This window comes from Mytilus galloprovincialis, chromosome 7, assembly GCF_965363235.1.
Source record: "Mytilus galloprovincialis chromosome 7, xbMytGall1.hap1.1, whole genome shotgun sequence".
Taxonomy (NCBI): Eukaryota; Metazoa; Mollusca; class Bivalvia; order Mytilida; family Mytilidae; genus Mytilus; species Mytilus galloprovincialis.
The window spans coordinates 78,409,058-78,428,966 of NC_134844.1; positions in this window are offsets into that span (position 1 = coordinate 78,409,058).

Consider the following 19,909-nt stretch of genomic DNA (forward strand, 5'->3'; position numbering starts at 1 on the left):
GACATTAAGAATGTGTCAAAGAGACAACAACCCGATCAAAAATCAGACAACGGCCGAAGACCACCAATGGGTAATCAATGAAGCGAAAATACTCCCACATCCGGAGGCCTTCTTCGGCGGGTCCTAAACAAAAATGTATACTTGTTTGAAGTGATAATGGACGTCATACTAAAATCCGAAATATACACACGAAATTAAAAAAAAACAAAAAAAAACAAGACTAACAAAGACCAGAGGCTCCTGACTTGAGGCAGGTGCAAAATTGCGGCGGGGTTAAACATGGTTTTTTTTAAGATCTCAACCCTCCACCTATACATATACCTTAACGTGAACATATCAAATCTTGTAGAAAGTCGGATGACATCATACCAGTAAATATAATTGGAATCGGACCGCTGTTGCCATTTAGCCAACCAAAGTCATACGGAGAAACTTTTATTTTTTCTGTAGTTATGACGATGTTGTCTTAGATAAGGTTTGACCCCCAGATGAAGAAATGATACCATGTAGAACGTATGCTCCATCTTCAATTTTTCTAATCTCATGATCAGCCAAACTAGTTTATAGTTATCAAAGGTTTGTCAATATATACGGTGCATTTGGAATGACGTATCGTACTCTTTATTTACTGCCGCGTATACGCCATCATCCAAAATACAATACAGAAATGTTTTTAAAGCAGGTGGCATAATTTCAATTGAATGAGCCAGTGAAATGTCTTTAGATAATGGATATTAGTATGATTGGATTACAACTTTACATATCTGCTTCCGCCAAATACTAGTAGCTGCATGAAGTATTTGCAACCAGTTTCGTAGTCACCGCTCAGATCTTTAAATTTGACAGACTTTATATTACAGTAATTTTAAACGGTTAATTTTCCGTCTTTAAGGCATCTGACAACTTTATAGAACTACTGTATACAGAATTGAACGTACCTTGGCCTTGATGAAACTATATACATGTAACTATAAATTGAACAAAATATATTTTTAGAATTTTTTGCTGAAGCTGATATGTTGTATAGTTACCTCGGCAGTAATACTCGGGCAGAAATTGAGTCCAGTTTAATTATCAAGTAAAGTTGTTAACAAGAATACTTTCTTTAATGGTCGAAAGGTTAGAAAATCTGTTTCATATTCAGAATTAAATAGCCCTTTATTTTCTGATTTCAAATTTTGTAGTAAATATTAAGTGATTCAAGCTGCTCGATAGTATGGAGCTTTACTAGTAAAATTCTAATGAGTTATTTTGTAAATCAGATCATTGTAGGAGATTTGTGTAGTAACACTCAATACAGCTTGAGTTTGCTCCTCCGAGGATACCTTATGAAGTTGTATAACTTGTTTATAGGCTTTATACATTTACAAAATATACAAACAGACAAATCAGAATGAGTTTTAGATCTACTGCCTCGTTGATATATGAGAAGAGACTGGCTCAGTAAAATTGTTAGTTGTAGTAATGAGTCTGTGTACAGAAAAAAAAACAGAAGATTATAAGTTGTGTTTACTTGTGAAATATTTATAGCAACTCTTTTGATTTTTAATACTTTCAAATGGGATGTTTTCATTTTTTTCATAATTTTGTAAACTTCGTCTTTTCGTTTTCCCACTGAGGCAATACATGCAGCTGTTTCTTCATTGAAGTGTTGACCTACATAGTTTCTATTCAGTAAATACTTGACAGACTATGCATCTGTGTCAATCAATGGATAGGTTTTGCATTTTAGCATAAGAATGATTTCATTTTAATTGGACTGTGAAAATTCGACACGACTCGGAAGATTTTCTACGATTTTCCGATACGACTCCTTATTTAGGAAGGAGTGAATTCGACAGAACTCAAAAACTATGTTTTAGTTTGATTTCATCTTAATTTCGGATGATTTTATATCTATTTAGGCTACCCTGAAGTGAAAGATAGAAAAATAACAGTTTAAATATGATTTGTCGTACTCTACTAGCACTATTAAATCGACTAGCATATTCAGTCAAAAACCGATAATGATAGGGATATCCGGAAACAATAGTAATCTTACCCAACATTATCAAATAACAGAAATTCGAGATTTTAAGAAATGTTGAGATAAAGTCTTGGTCTTGAATGAAAAAACGATAAATGACGAGTAATTTGGTATGTTGTAAAACGGGTAGATTCCAAGAACATTTTACAAAAATCATAATGTAGATCCGAAAAGGGCAATATTATGAAAGTTTTCGTATAAAATGTCAAATATTTAGAAGGAATGCAAATGTATGCGGACTTACAGTTCTAAATATTGTTTTTCAATATTTTGAGATTCTAATTCATTTGATTATTATGCCTAAAAGAAGAGATACGCCTTATTTCCTTTGCTCGAAAAACATGCCGTAATTCTATAATTTTCAAGTAATTTCTGAAATAATTGTCAATTTTACAAAAAACGCACAGTACGATTTTGTGACGACCGGGCAAATATCAAAGTTAAATAATTATTCTTTCATTTAAAAAAGAAATTAGCCGTATGTTAGTTGGGTGCCTTAAAGTCTATAACTAGACGTCTTTTCCAAATATTACACAGGACCAATTTGAAAACAGATCCAACATCCAAAAAAGTTAAATAACAAAAAAATTAAAAACAACTCCGAGGAAAATTCTTAACTGACAGTCCCTTGTCATGCTTATAGACCTATGGCAATATAAAACAAATCAAACACATAAATTGAACGAATAACAACTGCAATATTCCTGACTTAATTATTGACCCAAGTAACAGCTCAAATACAGATCTTAAAAAATCCAAAATATTAATACACGATACAGCATATAAGAACAATTTAATTTAAAAAAAAATCATTGGAGTTTGCAAAAAAATAAGTATTTTATACTCAGTAATAAGAAAGGTATTGATAGAAAATGAAGAAAAAAACAATTTCAAAATATTATTCCTCATTAATACAAAGTCTTTAAAAAACCCTTTTAAATTACCTTTATTATTTTTCACAATTTTTAAACAATTATTTTCAAACTAAAACGCAACTTAAAATTTCTGTTGATTGCCAAATACGTCTCTGAATTTTAATTCGAAATAAATATATAACAATATCAAAACACAAATTAATGTTGTATAAGTTCTTAAATGATTAAAAAAATGAGCATTTTACAAAACACAAATTAATGTTTTATAAGTTCTTAAATGATTAAAAAATTGAGCATTTACCAATTATCTCAGATGGTGCCATTAAAACAAAATGCATATATGGATTGGCGATATCTGGCCACAGCTTTTATTCATAAATAGATTCATATAATATATATATATGTAGATAGATAAATGATTGGTTACCCGAAGATAATATGGCAACCTTGTAGATAGATAGATAGATAGATAGATATATTAAAATGTAAAGGTGCACCGTGGGATACACGGGTGCTTCAAATTTAGAAAACACCGTGGGATACACAAGTGTAGTCTGTATTATCCAAAAACCTAAAATGTCATAGTTAAAATTAAGATTCTATGCAGCGAATTCTGCCATTTACGGGAATCTATTTATGATGCTTAAAGTTCAAATAGAGTCTTAAGTCTGAACAGCAAACGAGTCAAGATCATCCTTGTCTAAACTGGATTACCACTGCCACGGACAGAAACCTGAAAATGAAATGCAAAAGAGCAGTATCTCACACAAAAAGGAGTGGGAGGGCGGGTTACAAATTTTCCGCTAACACTTTAAAATATACAGCCGGCTTCCTTGGAATTTCTGTAAAAGACTTAATTACATCACATGATATTACGTCACTCATATTGGTAAAGCTAAAAAAGGAAACACTATCTGACAGAGGCCCCAGCGATAACTGAATTTAAGTCTATTAACTTAAATTCCATTATCTCAGATGGTGCCATTAAAACAAAATGCATATATGGATTGGCGATATCTGGCCACAGCTTTTATTCATCAATAGATTCATATAATATATATATATGTAGATAGATAAATGATTGGTTACCCGAAGATAATATGGCAACCTTGTAGATAGATAGATAGATAGATAGATATATTAAAATGTAAAGGTGCACCGTGGGATACACGGGTGCTTCAAATTTAGAAAACACCGTGGGATACACAAGTGTAGTCTGTATTATCCAAAAACCTAAAATGTCATAGTTAAAATTAAGATTCTATGCAGCGAATTCTGCCACATTGACGGAGGAAAACAGAGACTCTGTTAACCGCCATAAAAAGGGCGGTTCGCTGCAAAGCTGTGAACCAGATAATTATGATAGAGAATCTCTTGATTTTATCGAACAATTGTTCGAAAAATATTTACCAACACAGGTAAAAAGAAACATACAAAATTAACCAAAACAACAACAAGTCCTATATACATATAGATGATTGTATCTGTATTATTATATCATATATAGATTGTAACGTATGTGTATATCATATATGATAGTATCTGTATTAGTATATCCTAAATTAATTGTATCTGGAATTGTATATCATATATTGATTGTACTATATATGCATATCATATATTGATTGTAACTATAATTGTATATCATATAATGATTGTAACTATATTTGTATATCATATAATATATAACTAACAAGGAAAAGTGGAAGCACAGTCCTTGTTTTGAATAAAATGTTCCATTGCACCCTGTAATATGTTCAGCCACAATTCATTTCCTAAGGATGACAAGTGGACACCATCCGATTGAAAAAATTTTTGATCTGCATGAATATCTGGATGTTTAATGTAGTAACCCTCACAGCTAACTATAAAGGCTGCAATAGAGTTGTTTATCCTATAGCGACACAAGTCCATTGCTTTGTGGTCATTAGAATAACGCCATTTCAACCTGGTCAAAATTTGAGACCATACCAACTTAGAGGTGGGAAACTCCTTCATTATCCATCGAATCATGTCCTTTATTACATTACGCAAAAATCCCACCTTGGAATTACCCAAGTCATTACCCCCTACGTGTAATAATAAAAATTGTGGTGGATCCTCATATTTTTTCATTGTTCTTAGCTGAGCTTTAACATGTCTCACTATCATGCCACCCTTGCCTTACCACCAAAATGAGGCATTCAAACGACCTAAACCTAAGTTTACCCCACCTGGCCGATCACGAGCTGTCACAAAAGCGTGCATGACTATAGATGATCCTACTATCCAGACATTTACAGGATCATAGGCGAGTGATATGAGAGCCAAATTTACATTTTTAATGCACCTACCTAACACACGGCTAAATTATATATCACTAGAAAGCTTAGAATGTGTACTTTCTAAATATCCCGGTCGTCAAAAGAAATTGTGGTGCATTTTTTTTAAATCGAGGTCAAAGGTCATGGGTGCAATTTCAATTCACGGATACTTCCAGATGTAAAATCGAGTCATAACAAATGCAAAAACGAAACAATTTTATAGGAATGCTGTATTACTGTTGGGAAAATATATTTCTATCATAATATTAATTAATTTTGGTTGATTTTAACGGTAACACATGTTACATAACGTTTTCTCTCGGAGTCTTTGAAAATCAGCCATTTAAGTCACACAAATGTATCTGTAGTCGCCATTGCATTATCTAAATCTTATAATACCTCCATATCATTTGATTGCACGTATTTACAAACATATATCTGCAAATTTGATATAAATAATCCGAAACAAAATATTTGAAGCAAGAGGAAAATATAACATATGACGTATTTTTAATTGCTTAGAAAAGTCCCACGATGAGCTATTCATTAAAATTGAGGAAGCGTATGGTCTCCTATTAGTTTGAAAGCCTGCCAACCGCTTCAAGATCAGACAACCATAGAGCAGATTTTCTTTTATTATTGTAGTGCAATATGTTGATATATAAAAAAGAAGATGTGGTATGATTGCCAATGAGACAACTATCCACAAAAGACCAAAATGACACAGACGTTAACAACTCATGCATTACTAAATCAGATATGATAAGAGTACTAACAAACATAACTAAAATGAGTAAAGTGCTACTAGTATATTTATATCAACAAATTGATAGTTTTAATATAAAACTTCACAAGGAAAATATGATCACTCATTGTACGTCAAACTGTGTTTGATTTTACTTCAGTCAGCCGCCGTGTATCGTGAGATATATAATTAATCAAACAACACTTGACAAAGTAGTTTGTACTCTTTTTAAATGACGCTAGTGATGACGTTCGGCTACTTTGGCACTAAGTATTACTCTTTTTTTTTTTATCTTGTTTCACCGCTTCAAACGGAGGACAAGGCTATCCTAATATTGAACCTTTTATTTGGCTTTCTGATGTTAAAATCCCGTTAGCGTATAACCTAAATGATGAAAACGTCGGACCAATGGGATGTTGGACCATTTAGGTGTCGGAATATTGCGATATCGGAATATTATAACTTCATTTAAACTTGTAATCTCATCATTCTTATCGGTCAACATATCCATACAAAGACAACTTCCTTGGCATGGGCATATATCAGTACAGCAGAGGTTTTGCTCAAAGCGGACACAAGATCTACTATATACAGATTGAATTAAAAATTTGGAATGGACATGAGGGATTTGTCAAAGAGACACCAACGCGCTAAAAAGCAGGCAACGGCCAAAAACCACCAATGTGTCGTCAATGCAGCAAGAAACTCCCAAATCTGGAGGCGTTCTTCAGCTGGCCCCTATATACACAAAAATGTACTAGTTTGAAATGATAATGGACGTCATACTAAGCTTCGAAATATACTCAAGAAGTTAAAATAAAAGTTATACAAAATTAAGAAAGGCCAGCGGCGGGGTTAAATATGTTTTTGAAAATCTCAACCCTCCCCCTATACCTATACCAATGCGTGAACAGATCAAATCTTGTAGAAAGTTGAATGACATCATACCGGACCGATGTTGCCTTTTAGCCAACCAAAGTCATACGGAGATCTGTTATTGTTTATGTAGTTAGGTCGACATTGTCTTGGATAAAATTTTAACCCCCAGAAGAAAAATAATGCCATGTAGAATGGATGCCCCATTTTTATTGTTTCTAATCTCCTGATCAGTCAAACTTGTTGATAGTTATCAAAGGTGTGTCCATAAATACGGTACATTTGTAGTGATAAACCTAAATGAAAAAGAGTTAAAAAAAATATTTATAGATAATATACATTCTACTAAAGCCATACATCTAAGAACTTTGTCAATAGGAATATCGTACGCTTTATTAACTGCCGCAGATGTGTCATCATCTAAAAGCTTAAGACAATACAGAAATGTTTTTAAAGCAGATGGCATTAATTTCAATTGAATAATCCAGTGAAATGTTTTTTAGATAATGGATAAGGTGATTGGATTACAACTCTACCCTATATCTGCTTCCGTAAAATACTAGTAGCTGCATAAAGTGCTTGCAACCAGTTTCGCAGTCACTGCTCAGATCTTTAATTTTGACAGACCGTATATCACAGTCATTTTAAACGGGTAATTTTCCGTCATTGCGGCATAAGACAAAATTATAGAGCTACTGTATACAATATTGGATGCACCTTGGCCTTGTTGAAGCTGTATACATGTAACTATAAATTGACCATGGTTTTTTAGTTTTTGTTGAAGCTGATCATATGTTGTGTAGTTTTCTCGGCGGCGATCCTCGGGCAGCAATTAAGCCCGGTTCTTAATCGTCGAAATGTTAGTAAAAGCTGTTTTATGTTCAGAACTAAATAGCTCTTTAATTTCTGATTTCAAATTTTGTAGCAAATATTTAGCGATGCAAGCTCGATGGTATAAAGATTTAATAGTAAAATTATCATGAGTTATTTTGTAAATCAGATCATTGTAGGAGATATATGTAGTAGCACTCAAAACAGCTTAAGTTTGCTCCTTATGAAGTTGTGTAACTTGCTTATAGGCTTTATACATTTGCAAAATATACAAACCGACAAATCAGAATGAGTTGTAGATCTACTGCCCTCGTTGATATATGAGAAGAGACTGGTCGGTAGAATTGGTACATGTAGTACAAAGTCTTTGTACAGACAAAACAGAAGATGATAGGTTATGCTTACTTTTGAAATATTTATAGCAACTCTTATGATATTTTGTATTTTCAAATGGGATGTTTTCATTTTTTTCATGTTCATCGACCAGTCTTCTGTAAACTTTATCTTTTCGTTTTTTCACTGCGGCAATACAACTGTATCTTCATTTAAGTGTTCAACTACATAGTTTCTAAGTAGTAAATACATGACAAACTATGCATCTGTGTCAATAAATGGATATATTTTTTTTTGCTTTTCAGCAAAGGAAGGGTTTAATTGTGAACTGGACTGTGAAAATTTGACACGACTCGGAAGATTTTCTACAGTTTTCCGATACGATTCCTTATTTAGAAAGGGGTGAATTCTACAGAACTCAAAAACTAAGTTTTACTTTGATTTGATCTTTATTTCGGACGATTTTATATCTATTTAAGCTACACTGAAGTTAAAGATAGAAATAGAGCCGTTTAAATATAATTTATCGTACTTTAAAAGCACTATTAAGTACACGGAAATCGACTAATATATTCAGTAAAAAACGATAACGAAATAGATAAGGGATTCCGGAAATTATAGTGATTTTACCCAACATCATAAATTTACAGAAATTCGTGATTTTAGGAAATGTTGAGATAAAGTTTTGATCTTGAATGAAAAAACGATAACTGACGAGTAATTTGGTGTTTTCTAAAACGGATAGAGAGCAAAAACATTTAATAAAAATTTAATTGTAGATCCGAAAAGGTCGGGATTATGAAAATTTTGGTTCAAAATGTCAAATATTTAGAAGGAATGCAAAAGCATGCGGAGTTACAGTTATAAATATTGTTTTTCATTATTTTAAGCATCTAATTCACTTAATTATTCTGTCTAAAAGAAGAGATACGACTTATTTCCTTTGCTTGAAAAACATGTCGTAATTTTATAATTTTCAACTAATTTCTGAAATAAACGTCAATTTTACAAAAACTGCACCGTACGATTATGTGACGACCGGGCAAAAATCAAAGTTTAATCATTATTCTTTCATTTAAAAAAAAAATTAGCCGTGTGTTAGGTGGGTGCATTAAAGTCCTTAACTAGACGTCTTTTTCAAATATTACACTCGCCTATCACCTACAATACCTATATATAATACAAATACAATCAACTACTTAAGGCAAATAAATGATACTAAATTCTTATGTAACCCTTGTAATCATTGGAACTCCAGCGACCCAACCGCATTATTTCACTATCTGATACCCCATCCATTGACAAGGTGGTTTCTGCACCAATACGAAAAGAATGGGAACTATATCTGGTTTGATCAATACCAGACAAATCAATAGCCTTTTTTAATAAAGTCACAAACTGATACCTAGATAAAGGACTACCATCAAAATGACAAAAAAGAGGACCTAAAACTGGGGGTCTCGACTTAATAAACTCGCTGACCAAATTAACAGGACAAATGTTCAAATCTAACTGAGGATAAATACAAATGTTTGAACCTTTACCCAACTGGTCTGTTTTGGAAGAAGGAATGCACACCTGAAGCAAACCATTTAAAATATGTATGTCTGATAACTGTAATGTATGGCTCTGTAAACTATTAGTAACAACCAATTCCTCTACCCTAAATAAACCATGAAACGCAAGTGAAAAGGCAGTTTTAAATAAACTTAACTCGTAGCGAGTTTTACAAACACAATCTTAAGAAAAAATAATAGATTTCAGCATGTCTCTGGTTATTGGTAAACGTAAATCATTTTTCTTAGGCCTTGAGCGTTTTATACCTTCTAAAAGCTTCCGAACTAAAAAAATTTGAGTGATGTCCTCATAATTGTTTGCCTTACTAAAAAATCCCAGTCCAGTAACGTAACAATTAATAGTTGAATGCGCTAATTTTTTCTTGAACAGGTAAGCAATAAAACTTAACAACTCACAAAGAGGAATAGGCCAAGTATTCATTAAACCATAGAGAGATCTAAACTCGTAAAAAAGTGCTTGCCCTCTTTGGTATATCTGCAATGTACTGGGTGCTATGGAACTTTCAACCAAACTGGTTACTATAGGTCTAAAATAACATTCATAAATTCCAGTGGAATTGGAGCAGGGTAAATATCTGCTGTTGGGGCCAAACATCTGAAACGATCCATCTGAAAACGAGAAATGGCATCGGCTATTTTATTTTCAGAACCCTTTATATGCACAGCAGTAAATTGAATGTTATATAGCATGGTTAACAACACCAGGGGACGAATAAGATTCATTATTTGCTTGTCCTTAGAAGTTCTCTTGTTAACTATACTCACTAGAGCTAAGTTGTCTATATTGAAACGAATTTTCTTATTACGTAACAATTCTCCCCATAAATACAAAGCAAGAATAACAGGAATCAACTCAAGCAAAGCCAAATTTTTCAATATGGGTGATGAACACCAAATTTGAGGCCACTTAAACTGAGACCACTTACCATTAAAAAAAGCTCCACAACCTAAATATTGATTGCCAGAACTATCTGTGAAAAGCTGTAGAATATCATTTGATAACCAAACTCTTTCAGGGAAAAAAACACTGACCATTAAAAATGTTTAAAAATTGTAACCAAAGCATAGCGTCAGCTTTAACCTCTTTATTTAATCTAACCTTATAGTGATGCTTTTTACACTTGACTGATGCAATGAGATCATAAAACCTACGTATAAAAGCACGGGAAGAAGGAATTGCCCTTGAACAAAAAGACATTAAACCTGTGATAGATTCCAGCTCTCTCAACATTATCTTTTTCTTCTGCAATAAAGAACTCAAATCAGACTGCAGTTTTTCCAATTTCTCTTGGGGAATAATAACCATCATACGAACAGAATCAATTACAAAACCCAAAAAGGGGATGACTGTAGCAGATCCAATTGTTTTGTTTTCTGCAATAGGAACCCCCAATTCATTACAAACCTTGCTAAAAGCTTCCATTAAAATACCACAATGGCCAGTTGATTTGGCACCAATAAAAATAAAGTCATCTAAGTAATGATCAACTGAATGTAACTTACTACGTTCTTCAACAAGCCACTGAAGGAACGTTGCAAACTTTTCAAATAAATTACACGATATCGAACATCCAAAAGGAAGAGATTTGTCAATGTAAAAGTGGTCATTGAATTTAATTCCAAGCAAATCAAAATCAGCAGGATTTACTATCAAATTCCGAAAAGCCGACTTAACATCAATTCTAGCCAGTTCTGATGACAAACCGCATTCATAAATTTTTTCTAAAATAGTGTCTAAAGAAGTGTAATTCACCTTGCAATATACTTGATCAATATATGAATTTACACTTTCACCTGGCGGGAACGATAAATTTGTTATAAGTCTCCAACTACTGTCTGATTTAGGCACAAGACCTTTAGGATTTATACGGAGGGTTGAAATGGGCATAACTTTGAAAGGCCCTAACATTCTACCCCGCTTCACCTCATCTTGCGATTTGTGTAAAACTGCATCACTATTTTGTACAGCTGAAATTAAATTTTTTGAAAAAGAATGAATGCGAGGGCCAGTATACTGGAGTCTGAAACCATAAGAAAAACCAAATAAAATTTCAGCAGTAACCACTTTGTCAGGGTAACTTACCAAACAAGCTTCTAAACATTTAATTCTTATGGGGGTATGCCCCATGTCCCATAAAAGCGTTAGCAGGTCTCTGTCGTGGGTTTGAACCAGGTTGCCTAAATGAAAAATTATATCTGCTTTGAGGTCTAGGTGACCTGAATCTTGGATTAGCATTAGCAGGTCTTTGATTATGCAAAGCCAATGTCTGCCCATTTGGGCAGGTTATAACAGGATGACCTGCACCACAACGCATGCAAACATGCTTATAAAAGCAAGATTGTTTAAAACAACTACCCTCATAATTAAAAGTATAACATTTCAAATTAGACGAAGTGTTCAAGTTAACTGAACTACTACCATTTTTGTTCTCCGTACTATCATTAATATATATCAACCATAATTCAGAATCAACTGTAGCCCAGGAACCAGTAGGGTCGAAGGCTTTACGCAAACGAAATTGTTCATCATAATGCTTCCAACCTAAATTATTACAACGCTTGGCACCTAAACGTATTGTACTCATGTATTTGAGCAACTCCTGAAATCTTCCAGGATGAAGATTGCAATAAATGCTTGTAAATATTATAAAGGCGGATGTCCACACCTCAATACCAAAGATTTTTGACAGGTTTGGAGCAGATTGCATGACAATTTGCCCATTTTGTACCACTAACTTTTGCGTGTTTGAATCTGATGTCATGTTTTGTGCTAATAAAACAGCCAAATCTATATATTCACTTTTATAAATTTTGTCTTTTATATTTTGTGGTACATTTATTGCAATATCAGTATTTACCCCGTATATTTGCTGTGGGATATACATTTGTGGTATACTAGTATTGGATGAACATGTAGGTGTCAAGTTAATAAACTGATTACCTGCATTTTGCATTGGTACGTTATTGTCTGTGAGGTGTGTGTGGCTTGACACAGTGTGTGTATCTGCTGATGTGGAGCTCTGTTGGCTAGTAGTTGCATCAGTGGCACCTAAATGTAGTGATGTGACAGATCCTACGTTGGTTGCGTAAGGGATAGGTCCAGATGTAGACATAGCTGTCGAAAAAGTTGGTGTCCTTGTCATGGATGTCTGTGTCTGGTGTCCTGTTGCAAGTATTTCGGCCCTTGTAGTGGCGTTCCTCGGGAGACTAATTTCCTGTCCCTTTGCTTTACGTTTCCTTGCTGTTCTTCTCAACATTGTGCTACAACTCAAAGAGTAAATCTTAACAAGTATTTCATTATCACATTTTAGTAATAGCTTAACAAAATCAATTCACAATTGAGTGTTAAAGCAAAATAATAATCACATTTACAAAATATTTTAGCTGTGACCGGTAACTTGATGACATTGTAGTATGTTTTGTGATTTATCTCAACCATACATTGTACTTTTATCTCGGCCAAGAGCGGTGTTAACAACCAACAATCAATCAATCAGTTTTCCGATCAAGTGATCTGAATGATGTTCTGGTGTAGAAACACGCGAAAACAGTAGGGTACCTAACTATACTTGGTATACTCTAATCCCATTCTATGATCATTAGACGTAACGATTTGAGTTACTGCTAGCTATCTGTCTCTGTGTAAAATTTCCAAGTTTCAAACTAAGTTTGTTTGTATCGAGAGTTTCACTTCCGGTTTAAAAAAAGGTCCTTTCGCCCCAAAGTGAGAACGTCAAATCGCCCCATAGCCGTGTACGTCCCTACGCACGTGGTCCGTAAATATCTTTGTAGTGATATTATTACGTTGTTTTTTTTTTTGGTTTTTTTTTGTTATATATATAAGAACGATGGCTACCTTTTAATGAAAATTTAATGAACATGCAGGGGCCCATCAACAACGCATGTCTCCTGATATGATATAATGATATGCTTCAATGATCTAGTTGCGAAAACTATAACGTTACTTATCTGTAACGGCGTATTAAATCACACAGCCGCTCTTTACGAGCTAAACCTAATATAAAACCAATTGTGTTAACTCATCGTCAAACATGTGTAACACGTTCACACGGTACCATGCCAGTCTAACTACGTGAATTCTAATTTAAATACGTGAATTAATCTAATTTAAATAAATAAAACATAAAGGACGAACAATATCATAATTCGTAAGTTCTATTGCTAAAATAAAATAACAATGTAAGAGGAGGAATAGATTTATATCATGCCGCATGTGTTCGCCACGTGGCGATAATTTGGAATATCCAAAATTGGTAAAAGAAACCAAACTTTATAATGAAATTCAATGCTAAACGATATTGGATGCATGAAACACATCAACAATACCATACTAACCCTACTTTAGAATTAAAGATAGCTTTTTACAAATTTTCCGCTAACACTTTAAAATATACAGCCGGCTTCCTTGGAATTTCTGTAAAAGACTTAATTACATCACATGATATTACGTCACTCATATCGGTAAAGCTAAAAAAGGAAACACTATCTGACAGAGGCCCCAGCGATAACTGAATTTAAGTCTATTAACTTAAATTCCATTATGGTCGAATAACAAAATTCCAAATGTTTTGTTTGAATCAGCTTATTAAATCACCCCAAGATATCATTCGTTAAAGAAATTCAATAACGTATTAAATTAGACCTTTTGGACCTCTAAGTGACCCAAATTGATAACAGGACATATAATCCAAAATTTAAATACATACTTGAACTCAGCATATCATTTAGCCCTTTTTGACTCTTATCCCTAATGAGCAACGACAATCAACGCAAAGTTATTTCAACCTTTTTATTGTACCGTGGAAGCTTGTGCTAAAATTTATCAGCGATGTACACACTTGTACTCCATTCGTCATCTTATAACCAGACAAGGAATTATTTTGGCTCCTCTCTGGTCCCTAATCACAAAAGAACAATGACTTTAATCCCCCAAACTGATTCACCCCTCCCCCTTTTGCAGTACAGAACCGTGTTAGAAAGTTTCATCCACATCTATACACTCATACCTCAGCAATTGTCTGCGAACGAATTTATTTTCCATGAACAAGTCAAACTGACATTTTTTGGCCCCGAATTACGAAACCGCTTACACAATATCACCCAAAAACTACCCCAATCATCGTTTAACTGCATGAAATTTAATTGAGATCCATGCACTTATACTCAAGTTATTGTCTGCGCACCAAGCTGTTTTAGACCCAGATGCAGACAGCACCATCATACGTTTGCGGTCGTATACAAACTTAAGGACTGAAGGCTATGTTTTTGGAGAAGAAAAAACACACTATGTTCACGAGCTCATCAAAAACTCGTATTATTAATATGTACAATATGAGATAAACCAAGCGAGACGTTTTATACGAAGTAAACATTTTTACCTTTAACTGATTGAAAAGTAAATAACAAATGAGATGAGTGATAGACGTATCCATGTGAAATAAAAGTCTGTGGAACTGTCGACATTTGTACCTCAATTTTCTGTGTTGATATTATCTCCCCTGATTAAGAACTTGAGACGACTTGTTTTAGCATAACGGATCAGTAATATAATAATGATATTTAATCATTTTCATTTGAAAATTATACTCATCAATAAACAGCATACCTACTTTTAAATTCCTCAGTCAAAAAAATAAAATGAGTTTATATCTGTTTTGTTTATACTCCGTCCAACAAGAATGTAAACAGAAAGGTAAACAACTTTTACGGGTAAATGTATCATGTGACTTGTCACTCAAATAATAACTGCGCAGAAGTTAATGAACCGATCGAAGTGAGGGAAGTATAACGAATTCGGGTTATGAGACTTGTAACGGCGACAATAAATAAGGTGACTGAAAGATTTATCAGGATCATAAAAGTTCAAGTAATAAAAAATAAGAATAGTAAAACTTGTCTGCATTCTTATTGCAAACCCCTTTCTGTTAAATAAAAATCAAAAAATTAAAGAAAATGACATTAATACTGGAGTAGACAGGATTTATCGGAGACTAAACATAAGAATACTATAAATATAGATGCTAAAATTAAAACTAGAAGTAATAATATCACATGCTTATGCTTATGTCGCAAACGAACACATAATCTATTTTTGTTCACCGCACTTTTCTTTAACCGTTGTCGTTATAGAAAGAAAAAATATATTGATTATGTTACGAGTATTCGGTTATTTATTTCAAAGATTTTCCTATGTACATTTCATATTAAAACGTTTTAAACTTGTTTAGTCTCTGATTAATCATATTTACTCAAGTATGAATGTAACCTATCGAAGTATACTTATTACTGTGTTTGTACTTTTACAAGAAAAATGACATGTGTCATATGGGAAGCAGATCCTACTTATCCGGGGCACCTAAGATCACCCATATTTTAGTGTGGATTCGTATTGCTTTGTCTATAGTTGTCTATGTTTTATTTTGTCTTCTATCGTTTGTCTGTTTGTCTTTTCTATTTAGACCATAATGATTTAGTTTACGTTTGACGTTTGTGTTTCAGTTACCCTCTGGTACTTTTCACCTCTCTTTTTCATTATATTGCGTAGAAATATTCATTCTAAAATTTGTGTGAGTTCTTGCTTTTGATATTTCTTAATCAGAATAACTAGGAGATAAGATTAAAATATAATTTTTTTCTTTATTTTATTTTCTCTTCACATACTTTCTGATGATTTGAACAAACATGCCGCTATTGTCGGTCATCAGATTGATATATATGTCTGCATGTACTTTATATCGCTTTTAAACATTTCCACGTAGACAGAGCGTTCATGTTTCAATGATTCATACTCAAACATCCGTAATTTAGTTTTATTCATGAAATGTACATCGAAATAACTTACTGAGTTAGCGTAAAGTTAAACTTGCATTAGAAGGGAGTGTTGAGAATCGTTTAACCGGCAATAACATATCAAATCCTGCAACACTGCATTAAATTTGTCCGCTGAACTATAAAATCGAAACTATGGGTAGATTTCGAATATTTTGTTCAGCAGAAATTTTCGTGATACCATACAATTATGTTGTCTACCTTTTCGACTTTTAAAAAAAAAATACTCGTTTCAGAGATGAATCATAATATAAAGACAAATGCTGATTAGGCCCTAAAACTGTCTATGACTTTTTTATGACATTAAAGTTACATGACTGCAAATTAATTGTCTTGGACAATATGGTGTACATTTACACTCCAATTGATGGAATGAACACAATTTAGACATTATTCAAACCTTTTCAAAATCAATTCAGTAGAAACTCGATTTAGAAAAAAATATCAGTTTTTGTAAAAGAAGTAAATATAATGACAGCTGTGGATAAAACTTTTTTGCAGTCGAAACTATTTAACAGTTCTGTTAACCCTAAATGGATATTAAAATTTACTAATTAAAAGTAATATGTTTTGTTCATTATAAACCATCTTGTAAGGTGACTCTTCAATGCTGTTTGTGGGTTTTGAAAAAGGAAGTAAGGCAGCGCAGTTTAATGACAATTGATCTACCAGATTGACATTAAACTGCCTAAAATAAATACTCCCAAAGAATAAAAGACGAATTTAAGTGGACTGCACATGATAACATGGATAACCAGATGATATTATATTTGGTTCTCAAATTTTTTTTTAAGCAACGAGGTACAATAAATTAGCAAAATTCATCCAGAAATGAAAAACATGAGTTTGAAGTCGGTATTTTCCCCAAATTTTTTTTAGAAGATGTTGTATGATTGCCAATATGACCACTACCAGCCAAAGGCCAAATGAAGTTGATGTAAGAAATTATGGGCAACCATACGGCTTTTAAGAATGAGAAAACCCTATAGCATATGGTCGGTTATAATCGGTCCCGACAACAAAAAATTCATTTTAATGTTATATTTAACAGTGCCATACATGCGGGATGTTTGGCTAGCCACATAACCAAGAGTATCCCACCATATTTTTTCTTAAAATGTCCTTTACCACGTTGAGAATATGGTCATTGTTATCTTATAGTTCGTTTCTGTGTTTGTCTTCTCTTATATTTGATGTGTTTCCCTCAGTTGTAGCTTGTTACCCGGATTTTCTTTTTTTCGCAATCAATTTGTGAATTTCGAACGGGGGTTAATTTACAGACAAGAACTTTTTGGAATGTAAACCCATGATTTATAGACCAGAAAATAGCCTAATTAAAAAAGATCTTTGTTTTAAAAAATCTATGTGTCTGTATGGTAGTTATAAATGGACCAATTTTTTTGGCAATCAACATTTCCAATATCTTCGACAGCAACACTCGAGACAAAGGGTTCAGAAGAATTTTTCCATCTTATCTAATTTAATGTTGTGGTGTTTCATCAATAAAATCCATGGGAACCAACGGTGTCCCTCTTCTTGATGACTTGTTTTTTTTTTGTGTATTAATATGAGGCTGACTTTATACAGGAACTTGTTAGGAAGACAGACAAGAAGTTAAAAGTACAATTGAACTTTACTTTCCGCTATATAGCCGATGTTCTTTCACTAAATAATACGAAATTTGGTGACTATGTTGATAAATCTGTCCCATCGAAATTGAGATCAGGGATACAACAGATAACGTTGATTTTGTCTCATATCTTGACTTAGATCTATAAATTGACAATGAGAGTCAGTTGAAACTTATCATCAAGAAAGATTATTTCAGCTTCCCAATAGTGAACTTACCATTTCTATGTAGGAACATTCTAGTAGGTTCTTTATAAGGAGTATATTTCTCCCAGTTAATACGATATTCCAGGGCTAGTATTTCCTATCATGATTTCCTTGATAGAGGGTTGCTGCTCACAAGGAGTTATAACAAAACCAAAAGTTCCAAGTGGTGAAATTAAAGTCATACCTTCGGAAGTTTTATGGACGGCATCACGAGTTGGTTGGGCGTCAAAGGGCATCCGTTTCACAGATGATATCAGATATGCTCCTAATGTAGTAACTACAATGAAGTTCCCTTTTCCCAAATTTGACTTATCAAAATAGACTTATTAACGGGTTTGTGATAACATGACATACACGACGGTTTTAACATGCGGTGCAGGATCCGCTTACCATTCCGGAGCACATGAGATCATCTCTTTTTTTGGTGTTTTGGATTTGTATTGCTCAATCTTTAATGTTCTATGTTGTGTTTTGTATACTATTGTTTGTATATTTGTCTTTTTTTAGCTTGGGCGTTGTCTGTTTATTTTCGACATTTGAGTTTAAATGTCCCTCTTGTATCTTTGGCCCCTCTTTAGAACCCATTTATCCAATCGAGCAGCAGATATATTAGTTATTGGATACAGCTAATTCTGTATCATATAATTGACTTACATCTGGAAATTGACACCGTTGTCAGTTAAAAAAAACCTTTAAGACAAAAGAGATACTTTCAGCTTCCTATTGTGAACTTTCTATATCTTTATAGCAACATTCCAGCAGCACCTGCATATAAAATATATTTCTTCGAGTTGACACGATATTCCAGGGATTGTATTTCCTATCAGGATTTCCTTGCGAAAGGATTGCTGCTCACAAGGAAGCTATTAAACCAAGAGTTACAAATGGTGAAGTACAAATCATACCTTCTTACATTTTACGGTCGCCTATCGTAATTTACCCAACAGTGGTTTACTGATCACGAGGAAGCACAAACCAAGAGTTCCGAGCTGTGTATATGAAATCGTTCCTTCAAAAAGTTTACTAAACCATCTCGAGTTTGTTGACTGATATGAAAGCCCGATTTATAGACGACATTAGATGTGTTACAAATACCATAACGTGTCCCGTCTCTCATGCTTTAAGATTACCTCCCAAATAAGACTTATCACTTTGTACAAACATGAATAACATGACAGTTGCCACAAGGAGATCATGTGGAGCATTCCCGCAGCATCTAAGATCACCCAACTTTTTTTGTGGGATTCGTCGTGCTCGGTAGGATTTTTTATGTTGGGTTTTGTGTACAGTTGTTTGTCTGCTTGTCTTTGCGTTTTCTTTGTAGTAATAGCGTTGCTGGTTTATTTTCGAATTATGGATTGTATTGTCTCTTTGGTGTAAATCACCTCTCTTTAACAAAACAAAATTCTAATTAAAAACCGATTTTATGCTTAGAACCCATTAAAAAGTATCTGTAAGAAGTTTCGTCGCCTCAGCTATTGTTTTAGGTAGACTCTGTTTTTCAAAGAAGAAAAAAAGATTCCCCTACTTGTTCTTCTTAGTTTGTTTTTACTTTAGAACAACAAAATACAGGATAGATTCTGTTTTGCACTTTTTTCTTCTATACTATCTGTTTTAGGAGCTACATTTTGCCCCTCATTTTATTATAACAATTTTGA